The following is a 19,909-nucleotide window of genomic DNA, read 5'->3' on the forward strand; positions in this document are numbered from 1 at the left end:
AAGCCCGACGGAAGGACGGACCCCACTGTCCATGGCCGGCCTGGTGAGCACTGGTCACAAAGCCCCAGCCGAGAGACAACGCATCCGTGAACACATCGAGTGAAGGCTCAGGAAGGCGCCAAGGCACCAAACCCCAAAAACCCCTAAGAGAAAGCCAGCAACGCAGCAACCAAACCAAGGCCCCCGGAGGATGAATCCAACGATCGTGAGAGAGGTGAAAGGGGCGTCCCCGAAGGAACCAAAACAGATGCCAAAGCCAAACCCGATCTGGCGGGTAGACCAGCACGGCGATGTTCAGACTCCTGCACAACCACTTGAGCAACCGCCGAGTGACCCGGGACCCCCTCAGAAACAGCCAACAGCGGGACCACAGCCGCAGCAACGCCTCTGGAGAGAGAGACAAGGAAGCGGTCCGAGAATCCCAAACAAGACCCAGCCAGGTCCGAACCTGGGACGAAACCAGATGGGACTTCCTCCAGTTCACCAGGAACCCGAACCTGGCGAGCTGGTTAAGAACCATATCCCTAGTGAGCAGACAAGCTGACCGACTGGGAGCCCACACCAGCCAGTCGTCGAGGTAGGCCAAAACCCAAATCCCTAGCAGACGCCGACGGGTCACCACAACCCGGGTCAGACGCGTGAAAACGTGAGGTGCCAGATTCAAGCCAAAAGGGAGGCAACGAAAGCAGTAAGCCTGACGTCCCACCACGAAACCTAACCAGTCACTGAACCCCAGATGAATAGGAACGTGCCAATAAGCGTCCTTGAGGTTCAGGGCTCCAACAGAAGCTGGATCTGAGACAGTAGTCATCCAAAAGGAGCGGCCAGGAATCCAGGGGTTCAGACGAGACAAGTCCAGAATGAACCTCAGATCCGCACAGTCCCGTTTGGCACTGGAAACAGGAGGGAAACCCACCGAAGGGACGGGATCATTTTGACCACGCCCAAGCGCACTCACTCCAAGATGACTTGACGAAGCGCAGGAGAAGCAGCTTGCCCTGTTAGCACCAAACCCCCGAAAGGAGGATGAGCCGCCCAACGCCACCGCAGGTCGGATGATACGACCAAAAAGGCCCACAAATTGTGGGACCAAGTCTGGGCAAACAGGGCAAGCCTACCCCCCATTGCCCCGTCAACGGAACGAAGCGCGAAAGGGCCAATGCCCCTTACGAGAAATCAAACGTCGAACAGGGCAATCACCGTGCTGACCAGGCAACGTCGGCTCAGAAACTGGCACCAATGGCCCACCTCAACCAGGAGAACCCTGATCCCTGGCACAACCCCTCAGAGACGGCCGAGAACGACCGCCCTGGAGAACCAACAAGTCCAACATAGGACGACAACTAGATGAAGCCGCTTGCAAAAACTGCAAGACTGCAGCCTCTGCAAACAGCAACGGACAAAACGGAGATGAAAACCTAAGAGCCAGGACCCAAGCGGATTCCAAAGAGAGGGCGAGCACAGCCTGACGGCACACGAGGCGAGAGGCAAAAAACAGAGGCACTGCCTCCTTCAGGATGGGCGCAAAGAGCTTCAACAGTGCAGCCGACGCCCTAGCTGCCGAAGTCAGCGCCCCAGTCGATGGCCCGTCACTCAAAACTTCCACATCCTCCTCACACCAGGCAGAAGACAGCTCGAAAAAGGAAAAGAAATGTAAGACCGAAGCCAAATGCCCATGGGCGCGCAAATCCTCCGCAATCAATGATGCCGAAAGAAGAGGAACCTGCATGTGAAGCTGGAAAAGGCCAACATCCCGAGAAAGCACAGGGGCGAACAAGCACGCATTAAGGTGCTCAAACTCACCCCCCAGGTAAACCTGCAGAACCATAGAAGTTTCACGCCAATCAAGCCTGATTGGCGTGAACAGAACCCATGCCATGCCCCCAACAAAAAGAATGGGCAGTCTGCCAGCCTGGAAGACTCCGGAACCTCCAAACGCATCCAAAAGCGGGAAGAGGAACCAAACTCAAAAGAGGATGGATCTGTCATAGAGGCATAAACCGGGTCTCGCAAGAGGTATGCAGCAAGAGCCTCCCGAGCCTCCTTCACGTAGATACGGGAAGTAGGAAACCTTTGAAAGGACAGAGCCGAGATACCCAAAGGAGCCCGGAAAAGAACCCGGGGAGGAGCCGAACCCAAATCATACTCATACAGGGAAGGGAGGTAAGAAAACTCTTTCTCCCTGCAACAATAAGCTCCGCAAGGAAGGCAAAAGCACCCAAGCGGGGTCAAAGGGGGCCCAAGGCCCCCAGGTCGACTCATCCCCAGCCCAAAGATCCTCCACGTTGGGACCCTGGGCAGAGCCGTCCTCCAAACCCTCTACCCCTGAAGAAAAGGCAGAGTCTAGGGGAAAGGCAGACAAGAAGGGGGTCTGCTGGTTGGACCCAGAAGCCTCGGCAGGAGGAACCGGATCAAATGCCTCCGTCTCCGACCCGAATGGGGCCACCTCTAAAGCCGCCCGAGTCTCATTGCCAACTAAACCATGTGCCGAAACAGAAACCCTCAGACGTTTGGGAGCCGGACACAGGGGTGGAAGTGCAGGATGAACAAAAGGGGAAGGACCAGGGAGCGCGGAAGGAACCAAAGTCGAAGCAACTAACGCCCCCATGTCTGGGTCCCTAAAACCAAAATGGGGCAGCCTCAGGGCATCTGGGTGGGAACCAACCTAGGAACCTACCTTGATTACCTTGAGGTTACCTTGAGGTGCTTCCAGGACTTAGCGTCCCTGCGGCCCGGTCGTCGACCAGGCCTCCTGGTTGCTGGACTGATCAACCAGGCTGTTAGACGCGGCTGCTCGCAGCCTGACGTATGAGTCACAGCCTGGATGATCAGGTATCCTTTGGAGGTGCTTATCCAGTTCTCTCTTGAACACTGTGAGGGGTCGACCAGTTATGCCCCTTATGTGTAGTGGAAGTGCGTTGAATAGTCTCGGGCCTCTGATGTTGATAGAGTTCTCTCTCAGAGTACCTGTTGCACCTCTGCTTTTCAACGGGGGTATTCTGCACATCCTGCCATGTCTTCTGGTCTCATGTGATGTTATTTCTGTGTGCAGGTTTGGGACCAGCCCCTCAATTATTTTCCACGTGTAAATTATTATGTATCTCTCCCACCTGCGCTCAAGGGAGTACAGATTTAGGCTCTTTAGTCGGTCCCAGTAATTTAGATGTTTTACTGAGTGGATTCTAGCAGTAAAGGATCTCTGCACGCTCTCCAGGTCAGCAATTTCTCCAGCTTTGAAAGGGGCTGTCATTGTGCAGCAGTACTGTACTCCACTCTAGATAGCACAAGCGTTTTGAAAAGTATCATCATCAGTATAGCATCCTTCTAAAGCATCCTTCATCCTTCTAAAGGTTTAGCATCTAAACCTTCTCTTCACTTCACCTAAACCTAACACACAACACGGATGCTGCCTGTACCCTAACAGCAACATCATCAGAATAAAACTGGAGCACAAACAGAGAACACGACTCGCAGGACTCCAGGTCAAAGGTGTCACTGACCCAACAGGCAGCATGACGGAAACAAAACAGGTGACTGTCACCCTGAGACAAGGGCACACAGCAACCTTCAAATCCGCACAAGTCAGGCTGGAACTTGGGAGATGCATTCATGGGCCCACCGAGCCCTGATAGGGGTTTCCAGGGCCCGTAGGGTAACAACTACGGGAAGCCCGGGCAAGGTGTTGCTAACCGGTTAAAAAACCCAAACTAGCAAGGGGTAGAGGACAACACAAACTTCTGTGATGTGCACAAGCACAGGGGCCTAGCAGAGGGCCACCAAAACAGTATCAGGTGAACTACAGTCCAATGAGGGAGACCCCTACCAGGCACACACAAGAAAAATCCCGCAGAAGTACATGGTCCCCAGAGGCAACAGGAACCAGTCGCCGCATAGGTGGCAGGTCGCGCAACACCTTGACGCCCTAACCAGCACACCACCACTCCCTACCCGAGGCCAAACAAGGGGCCCCAAGCCCCAGCTGGCCCCAAGGGCGAGGCAAATGCTGAGCAGCAAGAACCCCTATGGGAGCGGTTCCCGAACGCCCCAGAGCGCAACACAAACTCAGCGCATCACAGTGGTTAACTAAGTACCGTGTGACCAGAACCCTGTTCGACCTCCAAAAGCCCAGTGCCCGAATGTCAGCCATAATACCAAAAACGCAGCCAAAGCCGCGAAATTATAAACATCGTGGGCACAGAGATAGATCGGGCTGGCTGGACTAAGTAATCCTGTGGACGACCTGGGAGACCAACTCCCTGGAACAGGGAAGGGAAACCGAGTCCACCCAAAGAGCGTCCTCTGCCATGGGAAGGGGCCGGAAAACGGTGCACTCAAACTTGCTCAAACTCTCTTAAGTTTTTTGCTTAATCTACATGGTAGTTTTTCTAATAGATCATCATCGTAACATAAACACACAAACAAGCGAGCCAGGACCTGGAGCAACAGCTGAACATGGGGGGAAGAGGTACAGGAACCCCCAGCTCGACCAGTCTTACCAGAAGGCGTCGATCCCGACAGCCTCGCGGTCGGGAAAGGGCGCCACATACACCGGAAGACGCCTTGACCACACCGACGCAAGGAAGTCCACCTCCGGGCACCCGAACGTCTGGCAGAGCCAACTGAATGAGTTGGCATCGACCGTCCCTTCCGTGGAGAGGGGAACGAACCAAGACAGACCGCCCACCAGGACATTGGACACCCCCCGGACGTGAACTGCCAGGAGAGCTAAACCCCTAGAACTCAGCAGACGCTTCACCCGAAGTGATCAGCCCCAAAGAGCAAAGGACCGCATCAAACCCCCTTCAGTTCAGGCAATGAACCACCAGGGAGCAGTCTGAATGGAACCGGATCGTCGAACCTTGGGCAATTCGAACCCTCCGAAGTGCAAACCACATTGCCGCGAACTCCCGCACCATGCTGTGGGCCCGACGGAAGGTCGGACCCGAACCCGAAGAGGAAGCTAGTGACGCAGTAGCCAATGCAAGGCCCCCAGGGGTCGAACCCAGTGATTGCGAGAGAGGCGGAAGGGACGTCCCCGAAGGAACCAGAACAGCTGACGAAGCCAAATCCAACCCGGCGGCTAGACCAACATCGCAAAGTTCAGGCTCCAGCACAGACCCTCGAGCAACCGCCAGGTGACCCAGGAGCCCCCCAGAAACAAGCTCATGTGGGACAGCAGCCAAAGGAGAGACTTCAGAGGAAGAGACAAGGAAGCGGTCCGAGAGACCCACACAAACTCCAGTCAGGTCCGAACCTGGGAGGGAACCAGATGGGACTTCTGCCAGTTCACCAGGAACACGAACCCAGCTAGCTGGGAAAGCACCAAACCTCTGGTGAGCAGACACGCAAACCGACTGAGAGCCCAAACCAGCCAGTCATTGAGGTAAGCCAACACCCTAACACCTAACAGATGCACACGAGCCACCATGACCCAGGTGAGGCGTGTGAACACGCGAGGTGCCAGGTTCAGCCCAAAAGGGAGACAACGAAAGCGATAATTCTGACTCCCCACAACAAAACTGAGCCAGTCCCTGAACACTTAATGAATCGGGACGTGCCAATAAGCGTCCTTGAGGTCCCGGGACACCATCCTAGCGGCCCAGCTCCAACAGAAGACCGGACCTGGGACAGAGTGGTCATCCAACAGGAGGGACAAAAAACCCAGGGGTTCAGACAGGGCAAGTCCAGAATGAACCGCAGGTCCGCACAGTCCCGTTTCGGAACTGGAAACGGGTGGGACACCCACCTGAGAGACGTCAAAACACATGAAAAACACCGCCGACTGGAGGGAGGGAGGGATGCCGGGATGCCTCCGGGACTCGCCCAGAAAATGGTGTTTCCTTACATTCAATGTTGGTTTTCTAGGGGAGCCCCTTCGGCTTCCCAGAGCTAACTACCTAAATACAGTACAAGGAAAAACAGGGACTTAACCAGGCGGCGGTCAGTCTTCACTCGCCAACGTGAAGTCGAGACAACTGGCTGCAACCACTGACCCAATGCAACGCAGGCCCTACTAAGTCTAGGAACATTGACAAGGTGGCAAGCTGCCAGGACCCTTTTCGACCTCCAAAAACTCCGTTCCCGAATGTTAACCCAAGACGTGTTGCCAAACACAGCATCCAAGGCAGCAAACTTACCAAAGTCGTGGGCACAAGGATAGACCACAGGCTGGCTAGACTTAATAACCCTGTGGATAACCTGGGAGACCAGAGCCGGGAAGAGGGAAAGAGGGAAACCGGGTCAACCCAAAGTGCATCCCTGGCCACCGAAGCTGTGGCGCGCAAATAACGGCTAACAACCACAACTGAACACAACACATGATGCACCCCCGGGCCTGACCAACCAAGCATCAACAACTCAAGGACCCCTCCAGAAAGCAGCAGACTCATTCTTTGACAGAAAAGAAGGAGAAACAACCAGGAACAACCTTCAAACGAACAACCCGGACCAAAAGAACAGAAACCCCTTGCATTGGAGGAGAGAATGAAGCTCCCCGACCTGACCCCAGATGCCAATGCCAAAAGTTAGAGAGACTTAGAAAAACAATCCTGAGCCGAAGGGGCCACTACAAACCAAGGAGAAGAGAGAAAAAGAGAGCACCCAGTCCAAAGACCTGGATGGCTCAGACAGTGCATGAGCAGGCCAGAGGTGAAACAACGCACAAGACAGCTTGCACAACGGGGCAGAAGTAACATCAATACCGAACGTGAGCTGAAGTGGCTCCACCAGTGCCGCACGATACGAGGCAACAGTATAAGAGCCTGGATACAGGGGAGATACCAGCAGCACTTAAATCTGCAGATATAGCTCTGTTGCACAAGGGGGGAAGTAAAGCCTTGGCAAAAAATTACAGACCAGTTGCACTAACATCACACATAATAAAAGTGTTTGAAAGAGTGATTAGGAATCAAATTTCTAGTTTTATGGAAAACAATGAATTGCACAATCCAGGACAACATGGATTTAGAGCGGGAAGACCCTGTCTGTCACAGTTACTCAACCACTATGACAAAATCACAGAAGCCCTAGAAAAGCAAAATGCATATGTTGTATACACAGACTTTGCAAAGGCGTTCGACAAATGTGACCATGGGGTGATAGCTCACAAAATGAGGTCAATGGGAATAACTGGAAAAGTAGGACGCTGGATACTCAATTTCCTGTCGAACAGAACACAAAGAGTAACAGTCAATCAGATAAAATCGAGTCCAAGCGATGTTAAAAGCTCTGTACCTCAAGGTACAGTCCTTGCACCGCTACTGTTCCTTATTCTCATATTTGATATAGACAAAAATACACGTCACAGCTTCGTGTCGTCCTTTGCAGATGACACAAAAATCAGCATGAAAATTACCTCTGCTGAAGACATTGATAAACTACAAGCAGATGTCAACAAAGTTTTCGATTGGGCAGCAGAAAATAACATGATGTTTAACAGTGATAAATTTCAGGTACTCAGGTACGGTAAAAATGAGGATCTGAAACATAATACAGGGTAAAAAACACAATCGAATCTTCCCATAGTAGAAAAACAGCATGTCAAGGATTTGGGAATAATGATGTCCGACGATCAAACGTTTAGGGAGCATAACCAAGCAAATATTGCGTCAGCCAGAAAAATGATTGGATGGATTACGAGAACTTTCAAATCCATGGATCCCATCACAATAGTTGTACTCTTCAAGTCACTTTTTGTGTTGTCCCATCTCGAGTACTGCTCAGTACTCACTTTCCCCTTCAGAGCAGGAGAGATTGCTTTCGAAACAGAGGGAATACAGAGAACATATACGGCACACATAGACGAGATAAAACACCTAAATCATTGGGATCGTCTCAAAGCTCTCCAAATGTACTCTCTAGAAAGGAGACGAGAGAGATACCAAATAATATACACATGGAAAATACTGAAGGGTCAGGTCCCAAATCTACACAGTAAAATAACAACGTACTGGAGTGAATGACATGGAAGAAAATGCAAGATTGAACCAGTGAAGAGCAGAGGTGCCATAGGCACAATCAGAGAGCACTGTATAAACATCAGAGGTCCATGGTTGTTCAACGTCCTCCCAGCAACTATAAGAAATATTGCCGGAACAACCGTGGACATCTTCAAGAGAAAACTGGACGGGGGGACTGCAAAAGGGCCAACGCCCATTATGAGAACCCGACCTGCACACAAAGCGATCACGGCGCCAATCGGATGCCGACTGTTCCAAAGGCAGCGCTGGTTCCGAACCTGGTACCTATGGCCCACCTTGACGAGCAGAACCCCGAACCCTGGCACGACCCCTCCGGGAGGAACCCGCCTTGGATCCCTGGAGAACCAACAAGTTGGACATTGGACGACAGCTGGACAAAGCCGCCTGCAGATACTTTTCCACCGCAGAGTCCACAAACAGCAAGGGACAAAATGTAGAAGACAATCTAAGAGCACAAGCAGATTCCAAGGAGGAAGTGAGCACTGACATGCGAGATGCACAGAGAAGAAGCCTACCCCATCAGCCACGAATCCCCCAAAGGAGGAAGGGCCACCCAACACCACAGCAAGTCACGGAAAACGACCCGAAACTCCCACAACCAGGCGTGAGCAAACAGAGTAAGCATCCCCTTCATCGTCCTATCAATGGGACGAACTGCAAAAGGGCCGATGACCATTATGAGAACCCAACCTGCACACAGAGAGATCAAGGTGCTAACCAGATGCAGATGGTTCCGAAGGCGGCGCTGGCCCCAAACCTGGTACCTATGGCCCACCTTGACGAGCGGAACCCCGAACCCTGGCACTACCCCTCCGGGAGGCACCCGCCTTAGATCCCTGGAGAACCAACAAGTCGGACATTGGACGATAGCTGGACAAAGCCACCTGCAAATTCTTCTCCACAACAAAGTCCACAAACAGCAAGGGACAAAAGGGTAAAGACAATCCAAGAGTCAGAACCCAAGCAGATTCCAAGGAGGAAGCGAGACCTGACATGCGAGATGCACAAAGAAAAAACGCGATACTGAATCCCACAGGATTGGCGCAAACAGCTTCAGAAGCGCAGACAACGCATGAGCAGCCGAGACCAAGGCACCAGATCTGGGAACGGCACCAAGCGTCTCAACATCCTCCGCAAGCCAATCAGAAGACAGCTCCAGGAGGGAAAAGAAATGCAAGACCGAAGCCAACAAGCCACGAGAGTCTGAGTCCTCAGCCACAAGCGGAGCTGAAAGAGTGGGAACTTGTACATGAAGCTGAATTGCACACAAGGGGGTACAGCTAAAGGTGGTCCACTAGCAAGTGGTGGTATCAAAAAAGAGTGGAAAGAAGTAACTACGGCCACGTCTCACTAGATAACGCACTTGACCCCCACCATTATTTCATTGTAACACTTCATGAGGCATTTGTTTCATAAAATAAAAATAATATAAAAAAAGTAGCTTACATTTTACTTAACCTTACAAGAAAATTAATCTAGAATTTGTTCTGCTTATTTAGTTTGTAAAATACTTTGGAAATGGGTTGTAATGATATAAAGAATTACTGTAATACTGAACATGTTTTTTTAAAGAATGTGGGTTGTATTTATAATTTAAAATTTCTCTATACTGCTTAACAAAATATTTACAATAAAATGAATCTGGGGGTTGGTTTATATATTTGCTGTGATGTGGAAGTGTGATGGCTAGGCATACTAATCTCTGATTAATAAACACATCCCGCAGAAGGGCAGGAGCGAACAAGCACTCATTGAGGTGCTCGAAGTTGCCCCCCCAGGAAAACCTGGATCACCGTTAACACCTCGCGCTCTCAAGTGTGCAGGTATGACAGAAACCACTCTGAGCATCCAACGACAACTACGGGCAGTCCGCAAGCCAGGACGACTCCGGAACTTTGTATTGGACCTGGTATTGAGACAAAGATCCAAACCTGAAGGAAGACGGATCCATTATAGAAGCATAGTCCGGGTTGTGCAGGAGGTAAGCCGCAACGACCACCCGCACCTCGGTAGGCGAGACGCGGGAGGCTGAAGACCTCCGGAAAGACGGAACCAAAGGACCCCGCAGGGACACGGAACCAAACCCGGGGAGCGAGCTGAAGCCAAATCCAACTCGTACACAGAGGGGGAAAAGGAAAACCCACTCCTTGTAACAGAAAATCCCGCTCAGAGGGTTTGAAAACCCAGGTGGGGGTCCAACAGCATCCACGGCCCCTAATTCAATTCCTGCCCAACCCTGGCAACCTCCACGTCAGGCCCTGGGGGCGAGGCCTTCTCCATAGCCCCGGGCTCACGAGAAAAAAAACCTGGGCAGCCGGAAAAGCGGGAAGAGACAAGGCCTAAAAGTTAGACCCCGACGCTACGGCTGGAGGAAGGGGCTCGAATGCCTCTGTTGTCCCCCCGGAAGGGGCAACCCCCCAAAACTGCCCGAGTCTCAGAAACTTCTAAACCCTCTCTCGACTCCGAAGCCCGCAGATGCTTTGGAGCCGGGAGCAAGGGAGGGGGTAACAGAATTAACGACAGCAGGGAAAGAACAAAGAGGTACAGACTGAACCAAGGCTGAAGCGACCAACACCTCCAAGTCTGGGTCCCTATAAGCAAAGCGGGGCAGCCTCGGGGCATCCAGGGAAGCAACCAACGAGAACGTTGCAGCAACCTATACTTAGCATGCAATGTCTGAGTTGCCTGCACCCAAATAATGACATCAGTGGATAGGGCATAACAGCATAACATAACATAACAATAGTATAACTAGAGAGAATCTGGAGCTGGAGTAACATGACCGAGCCACAATCACATCAGCCTAAGAACTAGTGTTTGGATCGCCTGTGCGGTGGGTCTGGGGCTCCCCCTACCCCTCCAGGGGAGGGGGGAGCTGTGCAGGCATGCAGCTAGTGCAGCTCATGTGACGTCATGCTCATTTGCTCGTTTTCATTTGGGAAGTTCTGTCCACTTGTTTGTCATGGACAGAACCACGTTTTAATTTTTGTCATTTTAACCAGAATAGGGGGTTTGTTGTTTTGTTTGTTTGTTTTGAGGCGCTTACTTTTCTGGGTGCCTGGCCTGGTCAATGGCAGATATAGAATGCTCCAAATCACATGTGCATTTCTATAGGCCATTGCTCCTCGTGCCTCTCTGAGGGGGCCCAGGTTCTGGTTTGTGGTCCCCAGTAGGCCTAGAACTCCATCCACACTGACTGATGCCAAAGTCTAATGATATACATATCAGCCTAGATAGATCCGGGGGGAGCCGAAGGGGCTCCCCTCCAGAAATATTGTTGGACATTGGTCGAACTAACAGATATTGGCATTGGGCAATGTATTTATATGATATATAACAAAATACAGCATATAACAAATTTACTATATATTATTTGTGTTATTATGTATTATTCAGTAATGCTTGATAGGCACCAGCTGCGTATCCACTTTGTGGAGCCTCCTTACTATTATTATTATTCTTTGTGTGTCAGACAGGTGCTTGCATCTCTTTACCACTGCATTAACCCTTAAAGTGCGCATCACGTCATATGACGTGTTGGAAGTTGTTCCAGTCAACTGCGCATCACGTCATATGACATGTTGGAGTACTACGCAAGATTTAAATGGCCCGGGATACACGGGGTTCACCACACCTTCATCAGGGCTCTTGTAAACAAACGCCATTTTTAAAAAAAATCGTGGGCCAAACTCCCTGGTGTTAGAGGCCTCAGTATTGAGTGAGCTACCAAGCCAGATGCACGCAACATGAGCTAACAGCACTGCTGTTCAGCTTGTGACCACAACATCGCCTAAAAATGCCCTAATATACTTGTTCACGCTATTATGTAGCGATGATATTATTACAGAAGACCCCTGACTGTGATAAAACTGACCAGGGTTCTGATAATAGCAGGATTGTGGTGATATTTAGCGCTGTGCGCCGTGAAGGGAGGAGTAATGCTGTGGGAGGGAGGGTGGTGGCGATGTCTTCTGACTGTGTGTGGCCACCTTTTATTGACTGCACTCACTATACCAGCTTAGTGGTTCGCTATGGTGAACACAAATGTAGATACTTATATATAACGTGTGTATAGAGGGTATAAACAGCAAGAGAAAGTTGGGAGCCGCCATTTTGGTGAGGGCGGTGGCGTCGTCTGCACAACACCACCGTGCAGACGACGGTGTTGTTTACTGGTTACCACGATGATCTTTGGGCCCCATACCAGTTTACTTGTACAAGTATGGTGAATAAAACAGGTAGATATTTATATATAATGTGTGTATATAGTGTAATAACACCACAAACAGTATTGTTGGAGGAGAAATATTAGTGCGTCTGGCCTTAAGGGCGGCAGCCATCAGCTGACTGTGTGAGGTCCTACGTCTTTGTGCCTTTACCCACCATACAAGCTTAGATGTACAGTTATGGTGAACAAAACATGTAAATACTTATATATAACATCTGTATATAAAAGCAGAAACAGTATGGTGGGTGGAGAATGGTGGCAAGTCAGGTGAGGGAGGGAGGGAGGGAGTGGCAGCCAGTGGCGGGCTGCCACTGCCTGTCACTGCCACTGCCACTCAGCATACCAACTTAGTGGTTCGTTATGGTGAACACGAATGTAGATACATAAATACAGCGTCTGTATATAGTGAATAAAAGCAAAAACAGTATTGTGGGAGGAGAATGTGGGTGAGTCAGATGACTTGAGGGAGGGTGTGAGTGGCTGGCTGGTACATGGCAGTCACTCCTCGTTACTTTTTGACTCATAATAGCTACTTAGTGGTTCGTTATGGTGAACAAAACATGCAGATACTTATATATAACCTGTGCTTATAGTGTAATAACTGACAAAGTATTTGTTCACTGATTGATGAACATAATTGAATCAACAATATGCACACCATATTTTTGAGTACAGCGATGATTCACTCATTTTATTATATAAATATATCACACGACACACTATTGAATAATATTACAGCAAAAAAACTATGAAAAATCAATCAGAGACATTGAAATAATTAGGTAATTATCTCTTTGTGGCAACTCCAGCCTGACAGCTGGCGAGCAACAGACCGCCTGGGACGCACGCTGAGTCGGCGCCTGTTTTTTGCCAGACTTCCCAAGCCCTATAGCGGGCAACATATGCCACTTATGATTTTTTTTATCATTTTTCCCGTGATCAGTGAACACAAATTAACAGGTTAGGAAGAAAAATAATTTTTTTTTTTCAAAATTTCATGCGCCTGTGGGGAAGAAAGGATATTACAGTGTATACCCCTAGCATATTAAGGGTTAAACTGCGCATGGCATATATATATACGCCATGAGTAACGTGTCCCATGGTGCGCATGGCGTATATATATGCCATAGGGTGCCAGGCATGATTCAAATGGCCCGCGGCTTCACATCAGCTTCCTCAGGGCTCTTGTAAACAGACGCCATGTTTAAAAAAATCATGGACAATATTCTCCGGTATGAGGGCCACAGTACTGTTGGAGCAACCAAGGCTGGCGCACGCGGCATGAGCTAACAGCATTGCTGTTCAGCTTGTGACCACAGCATTGCCAAAAAATGTCAAAATAAATATGTAACTGCTATTATTTAGTGTTGACAATATTACAGATGATCCCCTGACTGTGATAAAAATTACCAGGATTGTGATAATAGCAGGATTGTTGTGATAATTAGCACTGTGTGTGGGAGTAGTAATGCTGTGGGAGGGAGGGAGATAGCGTCGTTTACTGACTGCGTGGCCACCTGTTATTGTCTGCATTCACCATACCAGCCCAGTGGTTCTCTATGGTGAACACAAATGTAAATACTTATATATAATGTGTGTATTAGTGAAATAATAGCAAAAGGATTATATTGGGAGGAGCTATTTGGGTGACGGAGGTGGCGTCGTCTGCATGACTTGTCTAGCTGTGTAGAGGGTGGCCACTATGTACCCTACAAGCTTAGGTGTACAATTACGGTGCATACAACATGTAGATACTTATATATAATGTGTGTATATAGTGCAATAACACTACGAACAGTATTGTTGGGGGGGGGAGAAATTTAGTGCGCCTGACCTTGAATGAGTGAGGGAAGTAGCCGCCAGTTGACTGTGAATGTAGCGACGTCTCTTAGTGCCTGAACTAACTACAGTGGCACCTCGATTAGCGAGTTTAATCCGTTCTGGCACCGAGCTCGTTATGTGGAAAACTCGTCTTAAGAAACAAATTTCCCAATTTAAAATAAATGAAATAAATTTAATCCGTTCCACTCCCAAAAACATCCATACTTGTATGACATTTTATAATGTAAATATAATACTGCACATGTAATTATAAATGCTTTGTTGTACTGTTTTCATGTTTACTTTACCTTATGAAAAGTCATTGCTGGCTTGAGGGAGACGATGGGGAGGTGGGAAGGAGGAGAGGGGTTATGGTGTAGAAGGAGAATCCACCTCTGAGTCAGGTGGGACTCTCTCTTCTTGGGAATTTCACCCCACTGGGACCGGGTTGTGATTCACTATCATTGGCTCTTCTTTTCTCCACCTTTGCAGAGAACGTGTCTATTGTGTCCCTAAAACGAGACAGCAAATTGTCATTAAACATGTTCACACGCCGGGTTGTCACTGCTTTATCAGGGTGATGCTTTTCCAAGAATGCGGTCACCTTTTCAAACATTCCCAACACTTCCCTGATCTCACTGGAAGAGGCAGCATCCTCCCTTACCTCCTCCTCACCTTACTAATGGTGCAAATTGTTGATGAGGACCTGCCATACTCCTTCGTGAGATCAGTCACACGGACAGCACGCTCATGCTTTGCTATAATTTTCTTCTTCAAATCCACAGTAATTGTGTCTTTCTTCCTCTTGACAACATTATCTCTAGCAAGCAGCTTCTTTGGCAACATCGTGCATTACAAATTGTCACAAAACCACAAAAAAAACAAAGAAAAGCGCAAATAAAAGCGCAAATAAATGTAGAGGGATGCTTGTCGTGCACGATACAACAACAACACTGGCGTCGGAGGCATCCGAGAATTTGCGAGAACCCGCGAGACGCTAGGAAGCACCATGTGGTTTTGCTCGTTAATAGAGGTGAAGCTCGTCAATAGAGACAAATTTGCTGCGAGTGGCTCGCCCGTTACTCGAAATGCTCGTAAATAGACCCACTCGTTAATCGAGGTGCCACTGTATATCAGCTTAGTTGTACAATTGTGGTGAACAAAACATGTAGATGCTTATATATAATGTGCATATATAGTGTAATAACTGCAAAACTATTTGTTTATTGTTTTATGAACGTAATAATTGAACCGCTATTATGAACATTTTGCCAGACTTCCTCGGCCTATTGCGCCCAAAATATGTTACCTACTATATTTTTTCCCCCGTGCTCAGGGAACACAAATTAACATTTTTAGAAGACGAAAAAAAAAATCAAATTTTTTTTCATGTGCACAGGGGTGTAAATCTCCTCAGGATCCCTTAGCAGCTTAACAGTATCACCGGCGCTATGCGCGCCCCGCAAACTTTGACATCATGGGGCCAATGGTGCTGGCGAGCGTGCGGCGATGCCTAAATGTGTATACTCATTTCAGTTTTCTCACCTTAATTCTTGTGCTACATCATTCGTTTTGGTATTGTGTTCACAATTAAATTCCCTGCAGATGTATATGCATATAATGTCCAAAAGCCTGGCGAGACTTCCCACAGCAAAGCCTAAAGTCGGAAAAGTTACAGTGAGCGCACAAAATCAGTAAAATGTGTATACTCATTTCAGTTATCTCACCTTAATTCTCATGCTACGTCGTTCGTTTTGGTATCATTGTGTTCGCAATTAAATTCCCTGCAGATGTATATGCATATAATGTCCAAAAGCCTGGCAAGACTACCTGCAGCAAAGCCTAAAGTTACCCCTGAACGAGCATCAATTTGCACACCACAACCTAATGTGTATACTCGTTCAGTTTGATAACATCAATATTCATGTTACATCGCTCGTTTTGGTACCAAATTGTTCGCCAAATAAAGGCGCGCATTTTAAAACTAGTCCCATAATAATAGAGCAATAACTGGAATTTTAACAAATATTTTAATTTTGGACGCTCATCATCAAAATTATTTATATATTTCCAGTGTTTTGACATAAAATATCAGGTTACATCGCTCATTTTGGTATCAAATTGTTTGCAATATAAAGGCTCGCATTTTAAAACTAGTCCCATAATAATAGCACAATAAATAGAATTTTAACAAATATTTTAAAATTTAAAATTTAGACCCAAAAACGTATTTATAATCTTTCAAGTGTTCTGACATCAAGTTTTGTGTTACATCTTTCATTTTGGTATTAAATTGTGAGCATTTTAAAGGCGCTTATTTCGAAACTATCCCGAGGTCAATCGGATAAAAAATGGATTTTATACAAATATTTTTTGTAGTGGACGCAAGTCCTGTCCACGGCTGTGACTCGGGAGAAAAAAAATGGCCGTGATCAGTGTCCGAAGTGAGCGATAGTGTTAAGGGTTAACCAGAATAGGGGTTTGTTTTGGGGGCGCCTACCATTCTGGGTGCCTGTCCCGGTCGATGGCAGACATAGAATGCTCCCAATCACAGGGGGAGTTTCTATAGGCCATTGCTCCTTGTGTCTCTCTGAGGGGGGCCAGGTTCTGGCTCGTGGTCCCCGGTAGGCAAGAACTCCTAGCACTTTGATTGATCCCAGAAAGTTATACATATCCATTCAGCCTGGATAGCTCCAGGGAGCCAATGGGACTCCTCCCAGAAAACTTGTTTTTCTTGTAAACCTGTTGATTTGTGTTCCCTGATCACGGGAAAATAATAAAAAAAATCGTAAGTGGCATATTTTGGCCGCAACAGGGTGGGGAAGTCTGGCAAAAAAAAAATAGAGGCGCTGATGCAGCAAGCGTCGGGGGAGTTCTGCTTTGCCGAAGCTGTCAGGCGTGGGGGAGGGGGGGTTGCCACAAAGATATAATTACCTAATTATTTCAATGTCTCTGATTTATTTTTTATTTTTTTTTTTTGCTGTAAATAGTAGTAATAGTAAATAGTAATAGTAGTACGTAGTAAATAGTAATTCAATAGTGTGTAGTGTGATATATTTATATAATAAAATGTGTGAATCATCGCTGTACTCAAAATTACAGTGTGCACATTACTGATTCAATTATTATGTTCATAAAACAGTGCACAAATACTTTGTCGGTTATTACACTATATACACAGGTTATATGTAAGTGTCTGCATATTTTGTTCACCATAATGAACCACTAAGTTGATAATGTGAGTCAAAAAGCAATGAGGAGTGGCCACATCTGCCAGCCAGCCACTTGCCACCACTCCCTCCCACAAAAACTCCACACTCGCCAAATTTCTCTTCCACCATACTGTTTTTGCTTTTATTCATTATATACAGACTATATAAGTATCTACATGTTCTGCTCCCCATAACTGTTAATCTTAGCTGGTATAGTGCCCAAAGAGCATAGTGGCCATCCCTTACCAACATGACAAATCATGCAGATGTTGCCACCTCCCTCACCAAAGTGTCTTCTCCCAACACTCCTTTTGCTGTTATTACACTATATATACACATTATATATACAGTGGTACCTCGGCTTACAAGCTCCCCTGGTTACGAGTTTTTCGGGTTACGAGCATGATTTGCTCGGAAAATTTGTATCGGGATACGAGGGTTGATTCAGGTTACGAGTTTGTTGATACACGTACGGACCGACCGAGCGCGTGGTGGCACGGCGATCGCCGCACAGTTTGCCAGTGCCTCGTGCCCAGTGACTATTCTGCCTGAATTCTTCATGGGGATTTACAGTTTTTTGATGGATTTTTGGCCATTTGAGCATAAAAGTTGTTATTATATCTTGCCATGGATCCCAAGAAAGCCAGTGGTAAGGTTCAACCAAAGAAAATAGTTGTGAGTAGAGGCAGTAGAGGATGTCCCTTTTTCATTAAGAAAATATGTGAGATATGGGAAGAACTGCAAAGTTTTGTTGAGAAAACTCACCTAGATAAAGCTGTAGCAGGCCATTGCATTGACCTTTTAAATGACAATGTGATGTCTCACTACAGACAAGTGTTAAAATGTAGTGAAAAACAAATGTCTTTAGACAGATTGTAAGACAAGCAAGCAGTGAGCCACAAGCAGGTCCTAGTGGTATGCAGGCAAAACGTGCCAGAGAGTGCACACCAGAGAAGTCCTCACTGCCTGATGTGATAACGGAAGGGGACTCCCCTTCCAAACAGTAACACCTCTCCTCCTCCCCCCCTCCTCACCATCTTCTGTACGCCAAGAGCAGTCATCAGCAATGGTAAGTAATAACTTGAACATAGTTTTGTAGTGTAGATTTAGATGAATTTGGTATAAAATTTAGTTTGAAGTGAGGTTTTTGGGTAGTCAGGAACAGATTAATTCATTTTCCATTATTTCTTATGGGGAAATTAGCTTCGGGTTACGAGCTGTCTCCAGGAACGGATTAAACTCTTAAACCGAGGTACCACTGTAAGTATCTACATTTGTGTTCACCATAAGGAACCACTAAATTGGTATGCTGAGTCAAACAGCAGCAAGGAGTGACCACCACACACCAGCCACCCCGCCACTGGCTGCCACTCCCTCCCCTTATCTGACTCGCCAACATTCTCTTCCTACCATGCTGTTTTTTGCTTTTTATTCACTATATACAGACGTTATATGTAAGTATCTGCATGTTTTGTTCACCATAGCGAACCACTAAGCTGGTACTAAGTCCAGACAGTAAAAGATGGTCACACACAGTCAGCAGGTAACGTTTCTGCCAGAAACGCTGCGCGTACTAGTGGCTTTACAAGATTGTAAATACCATGCTATGTATCCTCACAATCCCAATGTATCTTCTTGTATATAGATAAATAAATAAATAAATAAATAAATACCTCCCCACCAAGATTACTCCTCCCACTACAGCGCTAATTATCACAACAATCCTACTATTATCAGAATCCTGGACATTTTTATCACAGTCTGGGGTCTTCTGTAATACTTTCATCGCTAAATAAAATAGCATGTACATATATATATGTTGACATTATTAGGCGATGATGTGGTCACAAGCTGAACAACAGTGCTGTGAGCTCATGCTGCATGTGCCAGTCTTGGTGGCTCACTCAGTACCGAGGCCTTAACACCCGGGAATGTTGCCCACAATTTAAAAAAAATATGGCGTCTGTTTACAAGAACCCTGATGAAGGTAAGGTGAACCCCGTGTATCCGCTGGCCATTTAAATCTTGCGTAGTACTCCAACACGTCATATGACGTGATGCACAATTTTGGTTAAGTTACTCAACACGTCATATGACGTGCTGCGCAGTTTAAGGGTTAACCCTCAGTTCCACTTAATAGGAGCTATTCTCCTTATCAAAACTCCTTTTTTTTTAAATATTTGTATAAAATCCATTTCTTAACACATTGGGATGAAATTTTCACAACGCTGTTGCCAAATAATTGGAAATTCGTACATTTTCAGGTAATTTTCATATTATTTTAATATCTTTTTAAGTTCCTGGCCCCTTAACATTTTAACTGTTTTGGGTTATTTTTTGGATCCCTGTGAGTTATAATCACCCTTTCACTACTCCATCTTATCTAACATAGTTCCATATGAACAAACATCCATATAATTTATTTGTTGCACCTAAAAATCCTGCGAAGAATGAAATCCACCACTTATTTCTGGTTGGTCTTTCAGTAGCTCTCCATTTTCAGACTTTGTCTTTTCTGGTGAAGAACAAGAATTTGACTTTCAGGAGAGATCCAGTGGTGCCTCGTTTGTTTGAGCGGCAGTGCATCATGCTCTGTTCTATGGTGGCTCTCTGTTGCTACTTGACCACCGTGAGTAATAGTCATGATGATGCTTTTTGTTAATCACATG

General features: G+C 47.2%; 1 protein-coding gene across 2 annotated transcripts in view; it reads right to left on the reverse strand.

The window, feature by feature from the left end:
• LOC123772933 (putative leucine-rich repeat-containing protein DDB_G0290503) overlaps nucleotides 1-19,909 on the reverse strand; it is a 393,605-nt gene that overhangs the window by 264,670 nt on the left and 109,026 nt on the right. The gene's annotated exons all lie outside the window — the stretch shown is intronic.

This window comes from Procambarus clarkii, chromosome 12 (assembly GCF_040958095.1).
Source record: "Procambarus clarkii isolate CNS0578487 chromosome 12, FALCON_Pclarkii_2.0, whole genome shotgun sequence".
Lineage (NCBI taxonomy): Eukaryota > Metazoa > Arthropoda > Malacostraca > Decapoda > Cambaridae > Procambarus > Procambarus clarkii.